Raw genomic sequence first — 25,554 nt, 5'->3', positions numbered from 1 at the left:
CCATGTTCGCTTGACCGCTTTGTTCCATATTAAAGCTTCACCGTCATCCTTATGTAATGTAAACAAAGAAACACCGGCTGTGTTTGTGTTGCTACAGCCAGCTGCAATACACCGCTTTCCACCAACATCTTTCTTCTTTGTAGTCTCCATTATTAATTGAACAAATTGCAAAAGATTCAGCAACACAAATGTCCAGAATACTGTGTAATTATACGAGAAAAACAGACTACTTTTAGCCATGATCGGTGCTGGAAGAACATGTCCGCTACCACCGGTGACATCACGCGTCATCATACTACGACGTTTTCAACAGGATACTTCGCGGGAAATTTAAAATTGCAATTTAGTAAACTAACCCGGCCGTATTGGCATGTGTTGCAATGTTAATATTTCATCATTGATATATAAACTACCAGACTGCGTGGTGGGTAGTAGTGGGTTTCAGTAGGCCATTAACTTAAATATTGTGTAATTATGCAAAAATATATGATCAAACATTCAAACCATTTTTAAATAGAAATTAATACTAATAATAATTATTTCAAAGCAAGTTATCCATCTAATTGTGCAATGTAGAAGTAGCACTAGATTTTATTATAAAATTGTGAAATTTACTGTCGTTTTAACAGCATTTTTCTCCAAATGAAAAAAAACCAGTACTCTTTTTTAACTGTAATAACCTACGGTGTTGTTTAACTGGAAGCTCAGGTGTTAAAATTTAACTGTAAAGTTGCATTTTTTTTAATGTATTTACAGTAAAAAAAACTAATGTAAATTTTACAGTAAAATTCTAACAACTGAGCTGCCTTATTTTTTTTAACCATAAAAACAGCAGTACTGTTTTTCCATTTACAGTAATATACACAACATTTTGAGGTGAAATTATTGCAGCTTACTAAATTATAATAATATAACTATTATAATATTTGTTTTTTAAAGTGAGAACAATTTGTTACTATTATTATTATTTTTATTTTATTTATTTATTTTTTTTGTCCTGTCCAGCTTCTCAGGCAAATCATATAGTTGATGTAGGGACGGCGTGGTGCAGTGGGAGAGTGGCCGTGTGCAACCCGAGGGTCCCGGGTTCAAATCCCACCTAGTACCAACCTCGTCACGTCCGTTGTGTCCTGAGCAAGACACTTCACCCTTGCTCCTGATGGGTGCTGGTTGGCGCCTTGCATGGCAGCTCCCTCCATCAGTGTGTGAATGTGTGTGTGAATGGGTAAATGTGGAAGTAATGTCAAAGCGCTTTGAGTACCTTGAAGGTAGAAAAGCGCTATACAAGTACAACCCATTTATCATTTATTTATGTAGATGCCCATATCGGCTGTTCAGATTTACTTTACAAAAGAGAAGTGTAAGATACTTCTCTTGTTGCCTTATTTCAATTTGACTTTATTAAATGTATTTATATTATCATTAGGTGCCTATATTTTTATCATTCTTTATTATTATAATACAATTATTATAATAATTTTAAAAAGTGAAAAACATTTGTATTGGGGTGCTCCAAGTAAAATTCTGTTTAGGCACCCAATTTAACACTTAAAGGCCTTCTCCCACCCATTAAAATGATGTGCAATTATGTCTATCTATAAATATAAAAAATAACATTAAAAAATTCCAATACATTTTTCTTCAATACAATTTTTAATAAATTATTTTTGTATTATTGTGTATATATATATATATATATATATATATATATATATATATATATATATATATATATACATTAGATTCAGACAAGTTGAGGTATTAGAATGTGGGTTTTTCACTGTCACACTTCTGAGAAAGACTTTATTAAATACATCTCACAACCACGTCTGAAAATAAAACAGAAGATATACAGTCAAAAAGAAAAATAATGAACCTATAAAATACTGTATAAAATTTAGATTTACGTAAAACATTCTATAATAGAAAAATATAAATCATAATGATGCATTCATCAAAATGGAAAAATTCAATCATTTTGCTTTTTTAAATTTTCTTATGAAATTATTTATAAAAATGAAATAATATAGATATAATTAGATAATACCAATAAAAATTGGTATGTATCTATTTAGTGACAACAAAAAAAATAAAACAGTTCATGGCTATACGTCTACATTTGCATTAATTTATTTCTGTGACAAAGTAAGAAATATATATACTATATTTTGTCTCCTCTTTTACTTTTTTCCGGACAGAACACTTTTATCCACAATGTAATGTTGTTTTGAGGGGCAGGTTTTTGAACATTATTCAAATAACTGAACAAACTTCATCAAATATGTATCACTGAAATATTTCTTACAGGTGAGTAAAAGTGATGATGTACATTGTGTGGCAGCAATGAAGTGATGAAGTCATAAATTATGTCAATGATGTTGTTGTAGCCTGAAGCTAATAAAGCGCAACCGTGCGGAGAGACGGGGTGTTGGGTGGGGGGGATTACGTCACTATAAACGTCACCACTGATTGGCTCGCCGTAAAGAGGGACTTCCTGTATGTGGCTACAAGGCGGAAAGAAACTCAATGGCTTTTTCTAACGCGAGGAAAGAAACACATTGAAGAAGGTGAGCCGTAATTGTGTGTGAAGTTACCTTATTTTGAACGGAAATAGACAAACAATACGTGGGGGAAAAAACGTATGTTTTACTTTAACTGTACGTGTTTCTTTAAACTCCTAACTTCCGTATTTGCCGCACTTCCGGATTATGAAGGACTACATTTTGACTACTGGTGGTGGTGGGGGGGGGGGGGATTAACACTAATTGTTAAAAGTTGGAAATAAAACCTCCATGCTTTTATATATTGTGTTTTTTATTTTGTTTCTTTGTCATGAAAAAGGGAGGTTTTCAGGTTGGGGCACTAATTATAAGTGTATCTTGTGTTTTATGTTGATTTAATAAAAAAAAATTAAAAAGTAATATCCATCCATTTCCTACCGCTTATTCCCTTTTGGGGTCGCGGGGGACGCTGGCGCCTATCTCAGCTACAATCGGGCGGAAGGCGGGGTACACCCTGGACAAGTCGCCACCTCATCGCAGGGCCAACACAGATAGACAACATTCACACCCACATTCACACACTAGGGCCAATTTAGTGTTGCCAATCAACCTATCCCCAGGTGCATGTCTTTGGAAGTGGGAGGAAGCCGGAGTACCCGGAGGGAACCCACGCATTCACGGGGAGAACATGCAAACTCCACACAGAAAGATCCCGAGCCTGGATTTGAACCCAGGACTGCAGGACCTTCGTATTGTGAGGCAGACGCACTAACCCCTCTGCCACCGTGAAGCCCAAAAAAATATTAAAATAATTTTCTGCGGCCTGGTACCAATCGGGCCACGGCCCGGAGGTTGGGGACCACTGAACTATATTGTCATTAGAGCAGAAGTGTGTTGACAACGATGGAAAAAAGGGTTTTAACTGAGAATAGAATAGAATAGAGTTTTATTGTCATTATTGCAGTGAACGGGTTCAAAGAACAACAAAATTGGAGCAGATCCCCTAAGTTGCATATACAATATGGGTATATAAATAGTAAAAAAAGATAGAAGAGATGTATCTATATATATATATATGTATATATATCCACACATGCATACATGCATACATAAGAATATGTATACACACATACATATAACAGTATTGCACATTATAGTCCGGAAAAAAAAATAAAAAATTAAAAGACATGACACATGAGGACATGATGGACATATTGTGCTCACTCAGTTCCAAAATGACTCAACTTTGCTACCTAAAACATGCCATAAAAAACAATGTCCAAATATTGTCCTGCATGTTGAGTCTTGTCTCTCTTTGGATGGACAAATATTGTTAATGCTTTGAAAGTGGGCTATGTTCACCTCAGGTGGTAATAGAAGATACAAATATGTATTTTTACAATTGTGTAAGTTAGGGTTGTATGGTGTACCGGTACTAGTATAGTATTGCGGTACTAATGAATCAAAAATGGTACTATACTCCTTTTGAAAAGAACGGGTTCCCGGGCATGACGGCACGTCGTGACATTGCTGGTTTTACAAGCAGAGGATTATGTTCGGCAGCGCGCTCACACAGAGTACTTACAAGCAGACACAGTGTGTAGACAGAAAAGGGAGAATGGACGCATTTTAGTCTAAAAAAATAACGATAAATGTGAAGTTATAACACTGAAACGCTCTAAGGAAGAGGTGCTTTAAGACATGGCTAGCTAGTTAACAGCTAATGTCCATCCGCAGTCCGCCGTGTTTTAGCTACTTCTAAATCACTAATCCTCGCCTCCATGGTGACAAATAAAGTAATTTTATTACATGTAACATTATCACTGGAGGACAGGGTTTAGCTAAACATGCTTCACTACACACCGTAGGAGGATACAACAGGTCACCGCTAACAAAAGCTAGCGCACCTGAATGTAAACAAATGGCATGGGTGGATCTACACCTGACATCCACTGTAATGATACCAAATGCAGGAGCGTATCTAGTAGGAGTGTGAGGAAAAATCGATTCGAATACGAATCGGGATTCTCACGTTGTGGGATTCAGAATCGATTCTCATTTAAAAAAAAAAAGAAATCTAATGTTTTTATTTTTATTTTATCAATCCAACAAAACAACACACAGCAATACCACAACAATGCAATCCAATTCCAAAACCAAACCTGACCCAGCAACACTCAGAACTGCAATAAACAGAGCAATTGAGAGGAGACACAAACACGACACAGGACAAACCAAAAGTAGTGAAACAAAAATGAATATTATCAACAACAGTATCAATATTAGTTCTAATTTCAGCATAGCAGTGATTAAAAATCCCTCATTGACATTATCATTAGACATTTATAAAAAAAAAAAAAAAAAAGAACAATAGTGTCACAGTGGCTTACACTTGCATCGCATAAGCTTGACAACACACTGTGTCCAATGTTTTCACAAAGATAAAATAAGTCATATTTTTGGTTCGTTTAATAGTTAAAACAAATTTACATTATTGCAATCAGTTGATAAAACATTGTCCTTAACAAATATAAAAGTTTTTTTACAAAAATCTACTACTCTGCTAGCATGTCAGCAGACTGGGGTAGATCCTGCTGAAATTCTATGTATTGAATGAATACAGAATCGTTTTGAATCGGAATATATCGTTTTTGAATCGAGAATCGCGTTGAATCGAAAAAAATCGATATATAATCGAATCGCGACCCCAAGAATCAATATTGAATCAAATCGTGGGACACCCAAAGATTCGCAGCCCTAGTATCTAGTCAATACTACTATGATTACATTGATATTTTTTATCGTCACAAAATCTTTTTTTTTTTTTATTCATATATGTTTATAAACTCGGTAAATACGTCCCATGACACATGAGGACTTTGAATATGACCAATGTATAATCCTGTAACTACTTGGTATCGGATCTATACCTAAATGTGTGGTATCATCCATAACTAATGTAAAGTGTCAAACAAGAGAATAAGTGATTGTTACATTTTTACAGAAGTGTTGATAGAACATGTTAAAACTTAAAATAAGCAAATATTAACAGTAAATAAACAATTGGGTTAATAATATATTTTTTAAAGTTTTTCCCTCATAATGTTGGAAAAAAAATAATACAATGATACAGGGGGGTCACTAGACCTAATACTGTACTGGGGCACACCTGGGGTACAAATAATTCATGTGAGCGTGCAAAGCGCGCAAGCAAAACATTTTTAGGACTTACTTATCATAAAAAATACATAAATAGTGCTTTAAACTATGAAATCATATCAGATTATGTTGTATGGATCTTTGATTAACCACCTGAAATTAACTAATGCATTTGACCTACTTGTGAGCTTTTTAACTCCAGACTTCTAAACTGCTACTGGTAAAAGCAAATAGGAAGAGCAATGAATCTTTTTGAAAAATATATTGCAGTAATCATCTGCAAATTTAACATCTACAAAAGTAAAACAAAATATAAAGCACCCCTACATCTCTGGGTTCTTTTATATTATTTAATTTCCATTTATGGCAATGTGGCTAATCCTATTTCAGATACACAAAACTATAAAATATACACAAAACAATAAAGCCACGGTAGTAGAATAAATGCACAACTGTTGTGTGTCTGTTCAGGGAATCATTTTCTGAGAAGTAAACTGTAACGTCTCCTTTTCATTTTTGCAAAGTGGTCAATCACTCTGGACAGACATGGAAATATTACAGTAACTGTTATACAGTTGACTAGTGGTTCCCAACTGCTGGGTCGTGGCATAAAAGTGGATTGTGCGTCATTTTCAGTGAGTCGCAGTCAGATGTGTGCATGAAAAAAAAAAAGTTTAGGGAGAAAAAAATCAAATTGTGGCAACAAAACCAGATATTTTTAACCATTTTTCTAGTGACTATTAGTGAGTATTTTAGCAAAAGGCAAACCGACTAACAAGTTGGAGGAGGACTCAGGACAGACATGGAAATATATTTTTTAAAAATCTAAATGGGGCAACAAAACCCAATATTTTCAGCCATCTTTCTGAAAACAAATACAGAAATGTTACTATTTTTTCTGGAAACAAAACCAGATGCTTTAGCTGTAGCCATTTTTCTGGTGACAAAACAAGATTATTTTAGTCAAAGTCACACCGATTAACAAGACAAGTCTACTGTGCTATTTTTCTGTGAAATAAACTTGAATGATTAACAAATTTGGCTCACGACTTGATGATATGGAAAAATGTTTTTCTTCCTGAAGATAAAGCATTTGAGAAGCACTCAACTCACACGTGCTTACTCCAAATCATCATTGATGCAGAACCAGCAGACAATAACCAACATTATGTTTCATGTTCATTGGAAATTCCCCCGACAGCTCGTACAGCAAATGAATATGTTTGTCTTGATACAAGGAATAACGTTAGCTAACTTAGTATCAACTTAAGACAATGATGTTGCCTAGCTAGCTAGGACTTCACTTACATCTCTCATTCCTCGCTTCTTCTCTGCTGCGGGCGAATAACTGTCTTAAATCCATCTAGGAGTTACAGTTTGAGTCAAATCAAAATCAAAATGTTGTAATTAACAAATTGTTGTTGGCTAACTTCACCTACCTCACGCAGTGATTCGAATCCTCTCTCTCTCTCTCTCTCTCTCTCTCTCTCTCTCTCTGTCTCTTTCTCTCTGTCTCTCTCTCTCAACCGAAGTCTCGATCCACACGTGAATAAATTACCATATTAAGTAGCCATGTGCTCACTGTTAGTGGAGTGAATACAGTAGCAATCAATTACCATATTAAGTAGTATGTGCGCTGTTGTCTATGTTATGTAGACTTAAAACTCTGAAGCGTTTTTTTTTATTGGTGAAATTTTTACTGGGGCACTGCAGATCAACAGAGGGGCACGTGCCCCACTGAAATATGTCTGGCGACGCCCCTGCAATGATATACTTATTTTGAGGACGAAAACCCTTGACACTTGAGGGTAGCCTTGAGGGTGAGTAAAAATCGACGTTTTGTATTGGTTTTGAAAAGGAAGTGGCAAACGTTTGGACACTCGTATGTCCATCCTCCAACAGAGTGTGTTGTTAATTTCCGGTTTTTAATGGAGCCTCCAATGGGGTCCTCGCGAGATGGCTGTCATGCTTATTTCCCACCAGCAGATGGCAGCAGAGCACAGGTGAACACATGTGGAGGCTTGAGGAGAGGGAAAGCAAGGAGAGAAGAAAAGAGTGAAGGAGGAGAGAAAGGTTGAACATAGTTAAGTGGAAAAAGGCTTTCAATCAAAGCAGGAAGAGAAATTAAAATCTTTAAATGGCATAGTTAGATTTTCCAATTAATTGCCATTCTTATTTGTAACGAATCTTAATCAATAAAAAAAGTTTTAAAAAAAATAAAAAGTTAATCCAACGTTATTTTTAAAAAGTATTGATTTTGAATCAAGAATGGATTGTGAATCAAATCATTACCCAAGGAATCGGATCGCATCGCTAGTATTATGCTCCCAGAAAAATAGGTTTTCGAATGAATCTTGATTCTTACTGCTGACAATTCGTTTTTAATCAATTTTTTAAAAATCTAAATCTGATCTAAAAAAAATTAAACAAAAAATATGTTTATTTTTTTTTTGTGTCTAAAATATGTCCAGTCCAGCCACTTTATTAAATGTTTGGGTAGAATTTTATTCAACTAAACCAGTTTTCTATACATCCATCTTCTTCCACTTATCCGTGGTCAGGTCGCGGGGGCAGCAGCCTAAGCAGGGAAGCCCAGACTTCCCTCTCCCCAGCCACTTCGTCCAGCTCCTCCCAGGGGATCCCGAGGCGTTCCCAGGCCAGCCGGGAGACATAGTCTTCCCAGCGTGTCCTGGGTCTTCCCCGTGGCCTCCTACCGGTCGGACGTGCCCGACGAAACACCTCCCTAGGGAGGGTGGCATCCTGACCAGATGCCCGAACCACCTCATCTGGCTCCTCTCGATGTGGAGGAGCAGCAGCTTTACTTTGAGCTCCTCCCGGATGACAGAGCTTCTCACCCTATCTCTAAGGGAGAGCCCCGCCACCCGGCGGAGGAAACTCATTTTGTATGCTTGTTTCCGTGATCTTGTGCTTTTCAGTCATAACTCAAAGCTCATGACCACAGGTGAGGATGAGAACGGAGATCGACTGATAAATTGAGAGAGAGCTTTGCCTTCCGGCTCAACTCCTTCTTCACCACAATGGATCGATACAGCGTCCGCATTACTGAAGTTTTCTTTTAAGTAATATATATGTTGATCAGAGCTGTTTATTTTATCGAGAAATGTAGTGGCACCCAATGTTAGTAAAAGTAATCATTTTGAATAAAGAATCGTTTTGAATCAAGAATCTATTCTGAATCGAATTGTCACCTCAGGAATCCGATCAAATGGTTTGTATGAGGGGTGTCAAAAAATGGATTTTCTTTTTTTTTTTTTTTTTTTTTTTATGAAAAAAAAATGGATTTTTGAATTAATTGCAATTCTTATTTGTAAAGATTCTTAATCAATTAAAAAAATGAACCCAATGTTTTTAAAAAAATATTTCGATTGTGAATCAAGAATCAATTCAGAATCAGATCGAATTGTTAGTACTCTGCTCTCCAGAAAAATTGATTTTCGAATGCATTGCGATTATTTTTGGTAACTATTCTTAATCTTTTTTTTTTTTTAAATCTGAAATTGATCTAAAAAATATTTCCTGTCTAGCCACTTTATTAAATGTTTGGGTAGAATTTTACTAAACAAAACCAGTTTTCTTTTAAGTAATATAGAATTTAATCAGAGCTGGCACCCAATGTTATCAAAAATATTGATTTTCCATCAAGAATAGATTCTGAATCGAATTGTCACCTCAGAATTCCGATTAATTGGTTAGTATTAGGAGTGTCAAAAAATGCATTTTCAAATGAATTGCAATTCTTATCTGCAACGATTCTTAATCGATTTAAAAAAATTAAAAAATCTATTAAAAAAAATAAAAAAATAACAATGTTTTTAAAAAAAAGTATCAATTTTCAATCGAGAAACATTTTGAATGAAGAATCGATTCTGAATTATATGTTTATCCCAGGAATCTGATTGAACGGTTAGTATTAGGCGGCCAAAAAAAAGATTTTCGAATGAATCGCGATTCTTATTGGTAAATATTCTTAATCTATTAAAAATGATTACAAATATATTTATTTATGTATTTTCTTTTTTAAGTCTGTCCAGTCCAGCCACTTAATTAAATGTTTTGATTTTTGACGTATATGTACGATAGTCTCTCAGCATTAACGCAATATGAATGTTTTGACTCATGTACGATTGACTCTCTACATTACCACAAAAATAAAACACGATAAAAATGTCTTGACATCTGTACGATTCATTCTCAGCATTAACCCGATAAAAATGTCTTGACGTATGTACGATTGACTTAGCATTAACATGATAAAAATGTCTTGACGTATGTACAATTGACTCTTAGCATTAACAAGATAAGAAGAATGTTTTTTGATCTACAATTGACTCTCAGCGTTAACCAGGATAACATTTTTTTTGAGGTATGTATGATTGACTCTTATCATTAACACATTAAAAATGTATTGACATATGTACAATTGCCTCATAGCAATAACATGAAAATAAAGTGTTTTAGACATATGTACGATTTACATTTTAGCATTAACATGATAAAAATGTTTTGACGTATGTACAATTGAGTCTTAGCATTATCACGATAAAAATGTCTTAATGTATGTACTATTGACTCTTAGTATAAACACAATAAGGACGCTTTTTGACGTATGCACGATTGACTCAGCATTAACCCGATAAAAATGTCTTGACGTATGTACGATTGACTTAGCATTAACATGATAAAAATGTCATGACGTATGTACAATTGACTCTCAGCATTAACCAATAACATTTTTTTGAGGTATGTATGATTGACTCTTAGCATTAACACATTAAAAATGAAATGTATTGACATATGTACAATTGCCTCAGAGCAATAAAACGAAAATAAAGTGTTTTAGACATATGTACGATTGACTCCTAGCATTAACACGATAAAAATGTCTCGACGTATGTACGATTGATTCTCAGCATTAACACGATAATTTATTGGCGTATATATGATTGACTCTTAGCATTAAAATGATAAAAATGTCTCGACGTATGTACGATTGACTTTTAGCATCAACACGATAAAAATGTCTCAACGTATGTACAATTGACTCTTAGCATTAACACGTTAAAAATGTCTCGACGCACAGTATGTACGACTGACTCTTAGCATTAACATGATAAAAATGTCTCGACATATGTAAGATTGATTCTCAGCAATAACACAATAAAAATGTATTGGCGTATATATGATTCACTCTTAGCATTAACACGATAAAAATGTCTTGACATATGTACGATTGATTCTCAGCATGACCATGATAAAAATGTCTCGACGTATGTACGATTGACTCTTGGCATTAACACAATAAAAATGTATTGGCTTCTATATGATTGACTCTTAGCATTAACACGATAAAAATGTCTTAACGTATGTACGATTGACTCTTAGCATTAACACGATAAAAAATGTTTTGACTTATGTACAATGAACTCTTAGCATTAACACGATAAAAATGTATTGACGTACTGTATGTACGATTGACTCCTAGCATTAACACGATAAAAATGTCTCGACGTATGTACGATTGACTCTTAGCATTAACATGATAAAAATGTCTCGACATATGTACAATTGTTTCTCAGCAATAACACAATAAAAATATATTGGCGTATATATGATTGACTCTTAGCATTAACACGATAAAAATGTCTTGACGTATGTACGATTGACTCTTAGCATTAACACGATAAAAGTGTCTCGACATATGTACGATTGATTCTCAGCAATAACACAATAAAAATGTATTGACGTACTGTATCTACGATTGACTCAGCATTAACACGATAAAAATGTCTCGACGTATGTACGATTGACTCTTAGCATTAACATGATAAAAATGTCTCGACGTATGTACGTTTGATTCTCAGCATCAACACGATAAAAATGTATTGGCGTATATATGATTGACTCAGCATTAACACGATAAAAATGTATTGACGTATGTAAGATTGACTCTTGGCATTAACACAATAAAAATGTCTTGACGTATGTACGATTGACTCTTGGCATTAACACAATAAAAATGTCTTGACGTATGTACGATAGATTCTCAGCATTAACCCGATAAAAATGTACCGGGTTATATATGATTGACTCTTAGCATTAACACGATAAAAATGTCTTGACGTATGTACGATTGACTCTTAGCATTAACACGATAAAAATGTCATGACGTATGTACAATTGACTCTTAGCATTAACAAGATAAGAAGAATGTTTTTTGATGTACGATTGACTCTCAGCATTAACCGATAACATTTTTTTGAGGTATGTATGATTGACTCTTAGCATTAACACATTAAAAATGAAATGTATTGACATATGTACAATTGCCTCAGAGCAATAAAACGAAAATAAAGTGTTTTAGACATATGTACGATTGACTCCTAGCATTAACACGATAAAAATGTCTCAACGTATGTACGATTGATTCTCAGCCTTAACACAATAATTTATTGGCGTATATATGATTGACTCTTAGCATTAAAATGACAAAAATGTCTTGACGTATGTACGATTGACTTTTAGCATCAACACGATAAAAATGTCTCAACCTATGTACAATTGACTCTTAGCATTAACACGTTAAAAATGTCTCGACGCACAGTATGTACGACTGACTCTTAGCATTAACATGATAAAAATGTCTCGACATATGTAAGATTGATTCTCAGCAATAACACAATAAAAATGTATTGGCGTATATATGATTGACTCTTAGCATTAACACGATAAAAATGTCTTGACATATGTACGATTGATTCTCAGCATTACCATGATAAAAATGTCTCGACGTATGTACGATTGACTTTTGGCATTAACACGATAAAAATGTATTGGCTTCTATATGATTGACTCTTAGCATTAACACGATAAAAATGTCTTAACGTATGTACGATTGACTCTTAGCATTAACACAATAAAAAATGTTTTGACTTATGTACGATGAACTCTTAGCATTAACACGATAAAAATGTATTGACGTACTGTATGTACGATTGACTCCTAGCATTAACACGATAAAAATGTCTCGACGTATATACGATTGACTCTTAGCATTAACATGATAAAAATGTCTCGACATATGTACAATTGTTTCTCAGCAATAACACAATAAAAATGTATTGGCGTATATATGATTGACTCTTAGCATTAACACGATAAAAATGTCTTGACGTATGTACGATTGACTCTTAGCATTAACACGATAAAAATGTCTCGACATATGTACGATTGATTCTCAGCAATAACACAATAAAAATGTATTGACGTACTGTATCTACGATTGACTCAGCATTAACACGATAAAAATGTCTCGACGTATGTACGATTGACTCTTAGCATTAACATGATAAAAATGTCTCGACGTATGTACGTTTGATTCTCAGCATTAACACGATAAAAATGTATTGGCGTATATATGATTGACTCAGCATTAACACGATAAAAATGTATTGACGTATGTACGATTGACTCTTAGCATTAACACGATAAAAATGTCTTGACGTATGTACGATTGACTCTTGGCATTAACATAATAAAAATGTCTTGACGTATGTACGATTGATTCTCAGCATAATCCCGATAAAAATGTACCGGGTTATATATGATTGACTCTTAGCATTAACACGATAAAAATGTCTTGACGTATGTACGACTGACTCTTAGCATTAACACGATAAAAATGTCCCGACATATGTACGATTGATTCTCAGCAATAACACAATAAAAATGTATTGACGTACTGCATCTATGACTGACTCCTAGCATTAACACGATAAAAATGTCTCGACGTATGTACGATTGACTCTTAGCAGTAACATGATAAAAATGTCTCGACGTATGTACGTTTGATTCTCAGCATTAACGCGATAAAAATGTATTGGCTTATATATGATTGACTCTTAGCATTAACACGATAAAAATGTCTTGACGTATGTACGATTGACTCTTAGCATTAACATGATAAAAATGTCTCGACATATGTACGATTGATTCTCAGCAATAACACAATAAAAATGTATTGGCGTATATATGATTGACTCTTAGCATTAACACGATAAAAATGTCTTGACATATGTACGATTGATTCTCAGCATTACCATGATAAAAATGTCTCAACGTATGTACGATGGACTCTTGGCATTAACACGATAAAAATGTCTCCACGTATGTACGATTGATTCTCAGCATTAACCCGATAAAAATGTATTGGCTTATATATGATTGACTCTTAGCATTAACACGATAAAAATGTCTTAACGTATGTACGATTGACTCTTAGCATTAACACGATAAAAAATGTTTTGACTTATGTACGATGAACTCTTAGCATTAACACGATAAAAATGTATTGACGTACTGTATGTACGATTGACTCCTAGCATTAACACAATAAAAATGTCTCGACGTATGTACGATTGACTCTTAGCATTAACATGATAAAAATGTCTCGACAAATGTACAATTGTTTCTCAGCAATAACACAATAAAAATGTATTGGCGTATATATGATTGACTCTTAGCATTAACACGATAAAAATGTCTTGACATATGTACGATTGATTCTCAGCATTACCATGATAAAAATGTATTGGCATATGTATGATTGATTCTCAGCATTAAAATGTCTCGACGTATGTACGATTGACTCTTGGCATTAACACGATAAAAATGTCTCGACGTATGTACGTTTGATTCTCAGCATTAGCCCGATAAAAATGTATTGGCATATATATGATTGACTCTTAGCATTAACCTGATAAAAATGTCTTGACGTATGTACGATTGACTCTTAGCATTAACACGATAAAAATGTCTTAACGTATGTACGATTGACTCTTAGCATTAACACGATAAAAAATGTTTTGACTTATGTACGATGAACTCTTAGCATTAACACGATAAAAATGTATTGACGTACTGTATGTACGATTGACTCCTAGCATTAACACGATAAAAATGTCTCGACGTATGTACGAATTACTCTTGGCATTAACATGATAAAAATGTCTCGACATATGTACAATTGTTTCCCAGCAATAACACAATAAAAATGTATTGGCGTATATATGATTGACTCTTAGCATTAACACGATAAAAATGTCTTGACGTATGTACGATTGACTCTTGGCATTAACACGATAAAAATGTCCCGACGTATGTACGATTGATTCTCAGTATTAACCCGATAAAAATGTATTGGCGTGTATATGATTGACTCTTAGCATTAACACAATGAAAATGTCTTGACGTATGTACGATTGACTCTTAGCATTAACACGATAAAAATGTCTCGACATATGTACGATTGATTCTCAGCAATAACACAATAAAAATGTATTGACGTACTGTATCTACGATTGACTCATAGCATTAACACGATAAAAATGTCTCGACGTATGTACGTTTGATTCTCAGCATTAACACGATAAAAATGTATTGGCGTATATATGATTGACTCTTAGCATTAATATGATAAAAATGTCTTGACGTATGTACGATTGACTCTTAGCATTAACACGATAAAAATGTCTTGACGTATGTACGATTGACTCTTAGCATTAACACGATAAAAATGTTTTGACGTATGTATGATTGACTCTTGGCATTAACACGATAAAAATGTCTCGACGTATGTACGATTGATTCTCAGCATTAACCCGATAAAAATGTGTCGGCGTATATATGATTGACTCTTAGCATTAACACGATAAAAATGTCTTGACGTATGTACGACTGACTCTTAGCATTAACACGATAAAAATGTCTCGACATATGTACGATTGATTCTCACTAATAACACAATAAAAATGTATTGACGTACTGTATCTACGATTGACTCCTAGCATTAACACGAGAAAAATGTCTCCACGTATGTACGATTGACTCTTAGCATTAACATGATAAAAATGTCTCGACGTATGTACGTTTGATTCTCAGCATTAACACGATAAAAATGTATTGGCGTATATATGATTGACTCTTAGCATTAACACGATAAATATGTCTCGACATATGTACGATTGATTCTCAGCAATAACACAATAAAAATGTATTGGCGTATATATGATTGACTCTTAGCATTAACACGATAAAAATGTCTTGACATTTGTATGATTGATTCTCAGCATTACCATGATAAAAATGTATTGGCGTATGTATGATTGATTCTCAGCATTAAAATGTCTCGACGTATGTACGATTGATTCTCAGCATTAAACCGATAAAAATGTATTGGCGTATATATGATTGACTCTTAGCATTAACGCGATAAAAATGTTTTGACGTATGTACGATTGACTGTAAGCATTAACACGATAAAAAATGTTTTGACTTATGTACGATGAACTCTTAGCATTAACACGATAAAAATGTATTGACGTACTGTATGTACGATTGACTCCTAGCATTAACACGATAAAAATGTCTCGACATATGTACGATTGACTCTTAGCATTGACATGATAAAAATGTCTCGACGTATGTACGTTTGATTCTGTGCATTAACACAATAAAAATGTATTGCCGTATATATGATTGACTCTTATCATTAACACGATAAAAATGTCTTGACGTATGTACGATTGACTTTTAGCATTAACACGATAAAAATGTCTCGACGTATGTACGGTTGACTCTTAACATTAACACGATAAATATGTCTTGACGTACAGTATGTACGATTGACTTTTAGCATTAACATAATAAAAATATCTCGACGTATGTACGATTGACTCTTAGCATTAACACGATAAAAATGTCTCGACGTATGTACGATTGATTCTCAGCAATAACACAATAAAAATGTATTGGCGTATATATGATTGACTCTGAGCATTAACACGATAAAAAATGTTTTGACCTATGTACGATTGACTCTTAGCATTAACACGATAAAAATGTCTTGACGCATGTACTATTGATTCTCAGCATTACCATGATAAAAATGTATTGGCGTATGGATGATTGATTCTTAGCATTAACACGATAAAAATGTCTGGACGTATGTATGATTGACTCTTAGCATTAACACGATAAAAATGTCTTGACGTATGTACGATTGACTCTTAGCATTAACACGATAAAAATGTCTCGACATATGTACGATTGATTCTCAGCAATAACACAATAAAAATGTATTGACGTACTGTATCTACGATTGACTCAGCATTAACACGATAAAAATGTCTCGACGTATGTACGATTGACTCTTAGCATTAACATGATAAAAATGTCTCGACGTATGTACGTTTGATTCTCAGCATTAACACGATAAAAATGTATTGGCGTATATATGATTGACTCAGCATTAACACGATAAAAATGTATTGACGTATGTACGATTGACTCTTAGCATTAACACGATAAAAATGTCTTGACGTATGTACGATTGACTCTTGGCATTAACATAATAAAAATGTCTTGACGTATGTACGATTGATTCTCAGCATAATCCCGATAAAAATGTACCGGGTTATATATGATTGACTCTTAGCATTAACACGATAAAAATGTCTTGACGTATGTACGACTGACTCTTAGCATTAACACGATAAAAATGTCTCGACATATGTACGATTGATTCTCAGCAATAACACAATAAAAATGTATTGACGTACTGCATCTATGACTGACTCCTAGCATTAACACGATAAAAATGTCTCGACGTATGTACGATTGACTCTTAGCAGTAACATGATAAAAATGTCTCGACGTATGTACGTTTGATTCTCAGCATTAACGCGATAAAAATGTATTGGCTTATATATGATTGACTCTTAGCATTAACACGATAAAAATGTCTTGACGTATGTACGATTGACTCTTAGCATTAACATGATAAAAATGTCTCGACATATGTACGATTGATTCTCAGCAATAACACAATAAAAATGTATTGGCGTATATATGATTGACTCTTAGCATTAACACGATAAAAATGTCTTGACATATGTACGATTGATTCTCAGCATTACCATGATAAAAATGTCTCAACGTATGTACGATGGACTCTTGGCATTAACACGATAAAAATGTCTCCACGTATGTACGATTGATTCTCAGCATTAACCCGATAAAAATGTATTGGCTTATATATGATTGACTCTTAGCATTAACACGATAAAAATGTCTTAACGTATGTACGATTGACTCTTAGCATTAACACGATAAAAAATGTTTTGACTTATGTACGATGAACTCTTAGCATTAACACGATAAAAATGTATTGACGTACTGTATGTACGATTGACTCCTAGCATTAACACAATAAAAATGTCTCGACGTATGTACGATTGACTCTTAGCATTAACATGATAAAAATGTCTCGACAAATGTACAATTGTTTCTCAGCAATAACACAATAAAAATGTATTGGCGTATATATGATTGACTCTTAGCATTAACACGATAAAAATGTCTTGACATATGTACGATTGATTCTCAGCATTACCATGATAAAAATGTATTGGCATATGTATGATTGATTCTCAGCATTAAAATGTCTCGACGTATGTACGATTGACTCTTGGCATTAACACGATAAAAATGTCTCGACGTATGTACGTTTGATTCTCAGCATTAGCCCGATAAAAATGTATTGGCATATATATGATTGACTCTTAGCATTAACCTGATAAAAATGTCTTGACGTATGTACGATTGACTCTTAGCATTAACACGATAAAAATGTCTTAACGTATGTACGATTGACTCTTAGCATTAACACGATAAAAAATGTTTTGACTTATGTACGATGAACTCTTAGCATTAACACGATAAAAATGTATTGACGTACTGTATGTACAATTGACTCCTAGCATTAACACGATAAAAATGTCTCGACGTATGTACGATTGACTCTTAGCATTAACATGATAAAAAATGTTTTGACTTATGTACGATGAACTCTTAGCATTAACACGATAAAAATGTATTGACGTACTGTATGTACGATTGACTCCTAGCATTAACACGATAAAAATGTCTCGACGTATGTACGAATTACTCTTGGCATTAACATGATAAAAATGTCTCGACATATGTACAATTGTTTCCCAGCAATAACACAATAAAAATGTATTGGCGTATATATGATTGACTCTTAGCATTAACACGATAAAAATGTCTTGACGTATGTACGATTGACTCTTGGCATTAACACGATAAAAATGTCCCGACGTATGTACGATTGATTCTCAGTATTAACCCGATAAAAATGTATTGGCGTGTATATGATTGACTCTTAGCATTAACACAATGAAAATGTCTTGACGTATGTACGATTGACTCTTAGCATTAACACGATAAAAATGTCTCGACATATGTACGATTGATTCTCAGCAATAACACAATAAAAATGTATTGACGTACTGTATCTACGATTGACTCATAGCATTAACACGATAAAAATGTCTCGACGTATGTACGTTTGATTCTCAGCATTAACACGATAAAAATGTATTGGCGTATATATGATTGACTCTTAGCATTAATATGATAAAAATGTCTTGACGTATGTACGATTGACTCTTAGCATTAACACGATAAAAATGTCTTGACGTATGTACAATTGACTCTTAGCATTAACACGATAAAAATGTCTTGACGTATGTATGATTGACTCTTGGCATTAACACGATAAAAATGTCTCGACGTATGTACGATTGATTCTCAGCATTAACCCGATAAAAATGTGTCGGCGTATATATGATTGACTCTTAGCATTAACACGATAAAAATGTCTTGACGTATGTACGACTGACTCTTAGCATTAACACGATAAAAATGTCTCGACATATGTACGATTGATTCTCAGTAATAACACAATAAAAATGTATTGACGTACTGTATCTACGATTGACTCCTAGCATTAACACGAGAAAAATGTCTCCACGTATGTACGGTTGACTCTTAGCATTAACATGATAAAAATGTCTCGACGTATGTACGTTTGATTCTCAGCATTAACACGATAAAAATGTATTGGCGTATATATGATTGACTCTTAGCATTAACACGATAAATATGTCTCGACATATGTACGATTGATTCTCAGCAATAACACAATAAAAATGTATTGGCGTATATATGATTGACTCTTAGCATTAACACGATAAAAATGTCTTGACATTTGTATGATTGATTCTCAGCATTACCATGATAAAAATGTATTGGCGTATGTATGATTGATTCTCAGCATTAAAATGTCTCGACGTATGTACGATTGATTCTCAGCATTAAACCGATAAAAATGTATTGGCGTATATATGATTGACTCTTAGCATTAACGCGATAAAAATGTTTTGACGTATGTACGATTGACTGTAAGCATTAACACGATAAAAAATGTTTTGACTTATGTACGATGAACTCTTAGCATTAACACGATAAAAATGTATTGACGTACTGTATGTACGATTGACTCCTAGCATTAACACGATAAAAATGTCTCGACATATGTACGATTGACTCTTAGCATTGACATGATAAAAATGTCTCGACGTATGTACGTTTGATTCTGTGCATTAACACGATAAAAATGTATTGCCGTATATATGATTGACTCTTATCATTAACACGATAAAAATGTCTTGACGTATGTACGATTGACTTTTAGCATTAACACGATAAAAATGTCTCGACGTATGTACGGTTGACTCTTAACATTAACACGATAAATATGTCTTGACGTACAGTATGTACGATTGACTTTTAGCATTAACATAATAAAAATATCTCGATGTATGTACGATTGACTCTTAGCATTAACACGATAAAAATGTCTCGACGTATGTACGATTGATTCTCAGCAATAACACAATAAAAATGTATTGGCGTATATATGATTGACTCTGAGCATTAACACGATAAAAAATGTTTTGACCTATGTACGATTGACTCTTAGCATTAACACGATAAAAATGTCTTGACGCATGTACTATTGATTCTCAGCATTACCATGATAAAAATGTATTGGCGTATGGATGATTGATTCTTAGCATTAACACGATAAAAATGTCTGGACGTATGTATGATTGACTCTTAGCATTAACAAGATAAAAAATGTTTTGACTTATGTACGATTAACTCTTAGCATTAAGACGATAAAAATGTATTGACATACTGTATGTACGATTGACTCTTAGCATTAACACGATAAAAAATGTTTTGACTTATGTACGATGAACTCTTAGCATTAACACGATAAAAATGTATTGACGTACTGTATGTACGATTGACTCCTAGCATTAACACGATAAAAATGTCTCGACGTATGTACGATTAACTCTTGGCATTAACACGATAAAAATGTTTTGACGTATGTACGATTGACTCTTAGCATTAACAAGATAAAAAATGTTTTGACTTATGTACGATTAACTCTTAGCATTAACACGATAAAAATGTATTGACATACTGTATGTACGATTGACTCTTAGCATTAACACGATAAAAAATGTTTTGACTTATGTACGATGAACTCTTAGCATTAACACGATAAAAATGTATTGACGTACTGTATGTACGATTGACTCCTAGCATTAACACGATAAAAATGTCTCGACGTATGTATGATTGACTCTTGGCATTAACACGATAAAAATGTCTCGACATATGTACGATTGATTCTCAGTAATAACACAATAAAAATGTATTGACGTACTGTATCTACGATTGACTCCTAGCATTAACACGATAAAAATGTCTCCACGTATGTACGATTGACTCTTAGCATTAACATGATAAAAATGTCTCGACGTATGTACGTTTGATTCTCAGCATTAACACGATAAAAATGTATTGGCGTATATATGATTGACTCTTAGCATTAACACGATAAAAATGTCTCGACATATGTACGATTGATTCTCAGCAATAACACAATAAAAATGTATTGGCGTATATATGATTGACTCTTAGCATTAACACGATAAAAATGTCTTGACATTTTTACGATTGATTCTCAGCATTACCATGATAAAAATGTATTGGCGTATGTATGATTGATTCTCAGCATTAAAATGTCTCGACGTATGTACGATTGATTCTCAGCATTAAACCGATAAAAATGTATTGGCGTATATATGATTGACTCTTAGCATTAACGCGATAAAAATGTTTTGACGTATGTACGATTGACTGTAAGCATTAACACGATAAAAAATGTTTTGACTTATGTACGATGAACTCTTAGCATTAACACGATAAAAATGTATTGACGTACTGTATGTACGATTGACTCCTAGCATTAACACGATAAAAATGTCTCGACGTATGTACGATTGACTCTTAGCATTGACATGATAAAAATGTCTCGACGTATGTACGTTTGATTCTGTGCATTAACACAATAAAAATGTATTGCCGTATATATGATTGACTCTTATCATTAACACGATAAAAATGTCTTGACGTATGTACGATTGACTTTTAGCATTAACACGATAAAAATGTCTCGACGTATGTACGATTGACTCTTAGCATTAACACGATAAAAATGTCTTGACGTACAGTATGTACGATTGACTTTTAGCATTAACATAATAAAAATATCTCGACGTATGTACGATTGACTCTTAGCATTAACACGATAAAAATGTCTCGACGTATGTACGATTGATTCTCAGCAATAACACAATAAAAATGTATTGGCGTATATATGATTGACTCTTGGCATTAAAACGATAAAAATGTCGTGACATATGTACAATTGACTCTTAGCATTAACACGATAAAAAATGTTTTGACCTATGTACGATTGACTCTTAGCATTAACACGATAAAAATGTCTTGACGCATGTACTATTGATTCTTAGCATTAACACGATAAAAATGTCTTGACGTATGTACGATTGACTCTTAGCATTAACAAGATAAAAAATGTTTTGACTTATGTACGATTAACTCTTAGCATTAACACGATAAAAATGTATTGACATACTGTATGTACGATTGACTCTTAGCATTAACACGATAAAAAATGTTTTGACTTATGTACGATGAACTCTTAGCATTAACACGATAAAAATGTATTGACGTACTGTATGTACGATTGACTCCTAGCATTAACACGATAAAAATGTCTCGACGTATGTACGATTGACTCTTGGCATTAACACGATAAAAATGTCTCGACGTATGTACGATTGATTCTCAGCATTAACCCGATAAAAATGTATTGGCTTATATATGATTGACTCTTATCATTAACACGATAAAAATGTCTTAACGTATGTACGATTGACTCTTAGCATTAACACGATAAAAAATGTTTTGACTTATGTACGATGAACTCTTAGCATTAACACGATAAAAATGTATTGACGTACTGTATGTACGATTGACTCCTAGCATTAACACGATAAAAATGTCTCGACGTATGTACGATTGACTCTTAGTATTAACATGATAAAAATGTCTCGACATATGTACAATTGTTTCTCAGCAATAACACAATAAAAATGTATTGGCGTATATATGATTGACTCTTAGCATTAACACGATAAAAATGTCTTGACATATGTACGATTGATTCTCAGCATTACCATGATAAAAATGTATTGGCGTATGTATGATTGACTCTTAGCATTAACACAATAAAAATGTCTTGAAGTATGTACGATTGACTCTTGGCATTAACACGATAAAAATGTCTCGACGTATGTACGATTGATTCTCAGCATTAACCCGATAAAAATGTATTGGCGTATATATGATTGACTCTTAGCATTAACACGATAAAAATGTCTTGACGTATGTACGATTAATTCTTAGCATTAACACAATAAAAATGTCTCGACATATGTACGATTGATTCTCAGCAATAACACAATAAAAATGTATTGACGTACTGTATCTACGATTGACTCATAGCATTAACACGATAAAAATGTCTACACGTATGTACGATTGACTCTTAGCATTAACATGATAAAAATGTCTCGACGTATGTACGTTTGATTCTCAGCATTAACACGATAAAAATGTATTGGCGTATATATGATTGACTCTTAGCATTAACACGATAAAAATGTATTGACGTATGTACGATTGACTCTTAGCATTAACACGATAAAAATGTCTTGACGTATGTACGATTGACTCTTGGCATTAACACGATAAAAATGTCTTGACGTATGTACGATTGATTCTCAGCATTAACCCGATAAAAATGTATCGGTGTATATATGATTGACTCTTAGCATTAACACGATAAACATGTCTTGACGTATGTACGACTGACTCTTAGCATTAACACGATAAAAATGTCTCGACGTATGTACGATTGACTCTTAGCATTAACATGATAAAAATGTCTCGACGTATGTACGTTTGATTCTCAGCATTAACACGATAAAAATGTATTGGCGTATATATGATTGACTCTTAGCATTAACACGATAAAAATGTCTCGACATATGTACGATTGATTCTCAACAATAACACAATAAAAATGTATTGGCGTATATATGATTGACTCTTAGAATTAACACGATAAAAATGTCTTGACATATGTACGATTGATTCTCAGCATTACCATGATAAAAATTCATTGGCGTATGTATGATTGATTCTCAGCATTAAAATGTCTCGACGTATGTACGATTGATTCTCAGCATTAACCCGATAAAAATGTATTGGCGTATATACGATTGACTCTTAGCATTAACGCGATAAAAATGTTTTGACGTATGTACGATTGACTGTAAGCATTAACACGATAAAAAATGTTTTGACTTATGTACGATGAACTCTTAACATTAACACGATAAAAATGTATTGACGTACTGTATGTACGATTGACTTCTAGCATTAGCACGATAAAAATGTCTCGACGTATGTACGATTGACTCTTAGCATTAACATGATAAAAATGTCTCGACGTATGTACGTTTGATTCTGTGCATTAACACGATAAAAATGTATTGCCGTATATATGATTGACTCTTATCATTAACACGATAAAAATGTCTTGACGTATGTACGAATGACTTTTAGCATTAACACGATAAAAATGTCTCGACGTATGTACGATTGACTTTTAGCATTAACACGATAAAAATGTCTTGACGTACAGTATGTACGGTTGACTTTTAGCATTAACATAATAAAAATATCTCGACGTATGTACGATTGACTCTTAGCATTAACACGATAAAAATGTCTCGACGTATGTACGATTGATTCTCAGCAATAACACAATAAAAATGTATTGGCGTATATATGATTGACTCTTGGCATTAACACGATAAAAAATGTTTTGACCTATGTACGATTGACTCTTAGCATTAACACGATAAAAATGTCTTGACGCATGTACTATTGATTCTCAGCATTACCATGATAAAAATGTATTGGCGTATCGATGATTGATTCTTAGCATTAACACGATAAAAATGTCTTGACGTATGTACGATTGACTCTTAGCATTAACACGATAAAAAATGTTTTGACTTATGTACGATGAACTCTTAGCATTAACACGATTAAAATGTATTGACGTACTGTATGTACGATTGACTCCTAGCATTAACACGATAAAAATGTCTCGATGTATGTACGATTGACTCTTAGTATTAACATGATAAAAATGTCTCGACGTATGTACGAATGATTTTCAGCATTAACACAATAAAAATGTATTGGCGTATATATGATTGACTCTTAGCATTAACATGATAAAAATGTCTTGACGTATGTACGATTGACTCTTAGCATTAAAATGATAAAAATGTCTCGACGTATGTACGATTGATTCTCAGCATTAACATGATAAAAAATGTTTTGATGTATGTATGATTGACTCTTAGCATTAACACGATAAAAATGTTTTGACGTATGTACAAGTGATTCTCAGCATTAACACGATAAAAAT

The 25,554-nt window shown here is 33.6% G+C and overlaps 1 protein-coding gene across 1 annotated transcript in view; it reads left to right on the top strand.

Annotated features, from left to right (window-relative positions):
• Nucleotides 1–2,506: 2,506 nt before the first annotated feature.
• LOC133538161 (kalirin-like) overlaps nt 2,507–25,554 on the top strand; it is a 259,495-nt gene continuing 236,447 nt past the window's right edge. Inside the window, exon 1 of the mRNA XM_061879520.1 lies at nt 2,507–2,567. The gene's annotated coding sequence lies outside the window, so the exon portion shown is untranslated. The remainder of the gene's footprint in view (nt 2,568–25,554) is intronic.

This window comes from Nerophis ophidion, linkage group LG19 (genome assembly GCF_033978795.1).
Source record: "Nerophis ophidion isolate RoL-2023_Sa linkage group LG19, RoL_Noph_v1.0, whole genome shotgun sequence".
Classification (NCBI taxonomy): Eukaryota; Metazoa; Chordata; class Actinopteri; order Syngnathiformes; family Syngnathidae; genus Nerophis; species Nerophis ophidion.
Note: the sequence above shows the minus strand (reverse complement) of the source record. Positions and strands in the feature narration are given on the sequence as shown.